This window comes from Paramisgurnus dabryanus, chromosome 14, assembly GCF_030506205.2.
Source record: "Paramisgurnus dabryanus chromosome 14, PD_genome_1.1, whole genome shotgun sequence".
Taxonomy (NCBI): domain Eukaryota; kingdom Metazoa; phylum Chordata; class Actinopteri; order Cypriniformes; family Cobitidae; genus Paramisgurnus; species Paramisgurnus dabryanus.
In genome coordinates this window covers 35,550,696-35,555,557 of record NC_133350.1, presented here as the reverse complement: position 1 = coordinate 35,555,557, position 4,862 = coordinate 35,550,696, and positions in this window count along the sequence as shown.

Genomic DNA, 4,862 nt, shown 5'->3' with positions numbered 1-4,862 from the left:
AAAGACGGTGCTTTTTGACAGTATAGTGTCCCCGTCACTATACTGGGGTGTTAGGGCCCACACAGACCACAGGGTGAGCACCCCCTACTGGTCTCACTAACACCTCTACCAGCAGCAACCTGGTTTCCCCAGGTGGTCTCCCATCCAAGTACTGACCAGGCTCAACCCTGCTTAGCTTCAGTGGGCAAGCTCTTTAAGTGATTAAGTTGAGCATCACATCAGCAAATCAGAGTACTGAATACGGTCATATTTTACAGATAAATGTTGCATCAGGATAAAAATACAAAAATAGACCAATTTAGAGTAGACGTCACAGTTACGTCACAGCAAGCTGCACGCGCAATGCGGTTGCAGAAAAACAGTGGAAATGAATTAGACACGAGTGAAAAGAGCAAGATAACTCACTAGAAAATGTCCCGTTGTGCTGTTAAGTGTCAGAATAAGAATGCCAAAAAAGATGGCTTTCATTTTTATAGAATACCATCGTCGAAGACATCATTTGAAGATAAACGTAGGTGTTTATGATTACAATCTTTTAATAATTAGAATAGAAAATAAGTAGAGAAGATGTCCGGTGTTCTGTCGAAGTCAGTTCCCTCCATGTGTTTTTTATCACGTTACAATTATAATTTATTCAGAATAAATGTTTTTTTTTATACTGAAAAAGCAATAATATCACAATTTTTAAACAATATTTCATAATTTTTTCGTTTTCTATTATTTCTTTTTATTTCCTTATATCTTAGCTTATGTCTTCTTCCTGTTTGTTCTAAAATTATTATGTTTACAAACTTAATAAATATATAAATATAGCACACACACACACACACACAAACACACACACACACACACACACACACACACACACACACACACACACACACACACACACACACACACACACACATGATGTAAAGTGTTATTAATATATAAACAGGCCTTTTTATTGTATGTTTAAACATAATACTTTTATAATAGTTTTAGAAAAAACACGTAAGATAAATATAAGGAAGAAATAATAGAAAACAGGAAAATTATGAAATATTTAATAAACGCTATTATATATAATACATGATAGTATTGCTTTTATATGTACTTTAGCGATCGATTCAGACTGTAAAAATAATTGATTTAGCAAAAAAGAACAATATATATACATTACATACATGCATATCAGTAGCTGAGCCATTTAAACTTTTTATCTATCTAAAAAATAAACGTAACGTGATTAAAACACTATAAGAAACATTGCACTAAAGGGAAACATATGGGAATCAGACTTCGACAGAACACCGGATCCATAAAAATCACGGTTTAATGCTAAAACACTTCACAACCCTACTGCGGAGCAGTCACTTTCTGCAACCAGTTTGGCTCCGCCCACAAAAAACGTCATCTCTGTTTGCAAACACGAAATTGGTCTATTAAACTGTTGATTGTTTAATATTGCCTGAGGAAGTTGCTTGGTAGTTAAAACAACTGAACTGCAGGTTTGTGTAAGCAGTAAATATCTTTTAAGCAGTTCTTTCTAGAGTTAGCCCATCATGTCTTGTTAGCTAGTGCAGCAATCAAAATATTCCATATGTGCATATGAAATCGCTTTTTATGATATAGTCTAATGTTTCTGTTTGTCTTCATTAAGGAGACAAAACTATTCAGTGTTGTGTATGTTTAGAAAGCTTGAAAGACAACTTAATGCTGCATTTTCCAGGATACTATGAAAAGAAAGGCTGATATCCATTTTTTTTTTACCAAAAATAATAGAAAAATCAAATACTATGGGAGTGGAAGGTACAAATAAAACAGAAAAATATGTTGTGGTAGGGAAAGGAATAGATGAATTCATGAAAGAAAGAAATATGGATGAATATATGGATGGCAAATAGCTAAAAAGAAGTGAAAAGACAGAAATCCATCATGAAGAGAGTGAAAGGATTAAAGAAGAGGGTTATCAGAGAAAGAGATGCCTTTCAAATATGTTTTACATTAACCCTATAACTGTCACTGCCCCTTTTGAGTGGGGGGGTGAAAAGGTGATCTGCACGTTAAAATTACTATAACTCTGGCATTCTTTGGTTTAGAAGCAAGATCTTGGTCTCTTTTTTAAGAAGATAATTTATAGTTTTACACTGAGGTGTTTGAAGTTGTAAATATTAAATGACAAAAAAGTTATACCCGTTTAAATTTATTTTAAATAATAAAAATTATGCAATAAAGTATATACTCTCTAATCAAATGTATATAAAAATTAAAATGTTTTACTCTCAAAACACCACACCAATAAAGACACAAGTCTCAACTAGTTCTGAACCAAATTTTAGGTGAAAATAACAAAAAATTAAGTTTCTGTCACACTTTTAGTGGTTTTACCAACCAAGGCCACTAGGTGTCAACGGTTAGTTGCAATATCTTGTCAAAAGTTGATAAATTTCTGTCTCTGCATTGTGTTTAATGCAAAAAGGTTTTGAAATATGAAAACTACATTCTTAGAGCTTTCCAACGATATATAGTTTGTCAAGAGTTTTGAAGATTCATATATTCATTTTGAAGAATATTAGAATTATGAATATATACGAATTCATATGGACTCCTACTGGGTCAGTGACAAATAACAAAATGACTGTCCCTACTAAATTTCCATCATCAAATGGCCTTGAAATATGAAAACTACATTCCTAGAGCTTTCCAACAATATATAGTTTGTCAAGATTATTTCAAGTTTATAGGGTATTAGTGTTATACATTTATAATCATTTATATGTATTCCTATGGGGTGAGTGACATTTAACAAAATAACTGTCCCTATACAAATTCTATCATCAAATGGCCTTGAAATATGAAAACTACATTCCCTGAGCTTTCCAACAATATATAGTTTGTCGAGGTTATTTCAGGTTAATGGGATATTTACAAATAAATATGTAATAACATTTTGGGCCCAACTGTTGGTCTGCGATATTTTAGAAAATGACTCTTACTACATACTTTTTTTTCAAAATGGTGTTGATATATTAAAACTACATTCTTAGAGCTTTCCAACGGTATAAAGATTGGTGTAGGTTTAGACTATGTAATTATTGTTTTAAATATGTAATGCCAAACGTCCCACCTGTGGGACAGTGACTTAATATAAACTAGGCAAACCTATTTTATTTATATAACAGTCTTTATACCATTATGTTCAACCTTGCTCATCATGGTTACAGTCAGTGTTTTTAGGTATTGGTAAGATGTATGTATTAACTTAGTATTAAGACAAAGGGTGCTACAGTAGAGATGCTAAAGGTACTTATAGGAACATTTATTGTTGCGTTTTTTTATGTTATAAAAATGTGAGGTCCAGTGTATACACCGAATATTGTATATACTGTATCATTTTTTGTATCCACGACAACCATGCAAGGATGCTTACTTCATTGCCACCCCTCGTAGTTCTCATGCCACCCCCTTGCTGTCAGGACTCTGCCTTGAAGTCTTGTTATATTTGTATTTTGTCATGGTGGCAGAGTTCTGGCAGTCCCTGGCCTTGTGTGGAGGTTCATGCCTTGTTTTTGTGTTTGGCATGTGCCTCCGGTGTCTTGTCCTGTGACCCCACCCCCTCGTTCTCCTGCTTATTAGTAATCATTGGTTTTCTCCCATCACCTGTTCCCCGCTCGTTATCTTGTTTTGTTCATTCTATTTAATGTCAGTGTATCTTTAGTTCTGTGCAGGTTCATTGTGTTCTGTTTCCCGTGTTGGTGTTCAAGAGAAGTCTAGTTATCCTGTCAGAGTTTAGTGTTATATGTCAGAGTTTGGTGTTTCATGTTTTGTACCCCCTCGTGGGTTTTTGTTTTTGTGAAAGAATAAAGTGTTTTCTGTTTTTCCCCGACATCGTCTGCTCTTGGGTTCATTTGTCCTACAATTCCTCACACTTGCCACCCCATAAATAATTTTCTAGATCCGCCCCTGCGTTAATGCTACATATTTGCCATGCTATACATAAATGCTTTAATATCATTAATATAATATCGATAACCCGGTCTGGCCACCTTTCAGCGCTGTAACACCGGCAACGGTAAATGGCAGTGAGCCCAGCTTTTATTTTGAAAAGAGCTTATTGAGGGGGCGTGGCATCACTTTGAAGCAATACCCCTGATTGGCTGACTACACGCGTGGATCGTAGTGACAAAAGGTGTGTTCGAGATCATCCGGCGCTGCGCAGACCGATCGGCGAGGTTTGCCGCTTGCAGTCGAGGGAGGAAGTGAAGACGGAGCCGTCAAGCCGGACACCTGCTGCTTGCCGTAGTGACGTGTGGGCCGTGTTTCCTTGTTTTTAATCGCAAGTGAAGTGAATTAGATGCTGAATTTGATAAAAACAAACCTTTTAATAAAAAGTTGCAACCAGAAACATTTTATATAGAATATTTTAATTGCTGTTCATACTGTATACCCGAAAATAACGGGAAACAAGCCTATATTATTAAAATACCATTAAAGTTTGTTATTTTCATTTTTATTTTATTACACGACACAATACAACACATTTAAGCATATTAAAGTGTTTTTTCCTGTTTTAAAACATGAATTTATAATGTTTATTAGTGGAGCTAAAGGTTGGATTAAACTTGAAACGCACGTGTTCGTTGTCATCAGTGAGGCGACCAATCACGTAAAGCTGTTACGTCATCACAACTCTGGGCAGCCGCTCTGGAGAAGCTGCACTGGCTGAGCTAGCCGGCTACTCTCGAAACGCTCTCGCGGTACTTAAAAAGCATATGACACAGTCACGTGCCTGCAGCGCCAGCTGAAGTCGGACAAAATTACTAACCGGAATGCACTGCTTCAAGTCAGCCGCCGATCTGTCTGCGCAGCGCCGCATGAAG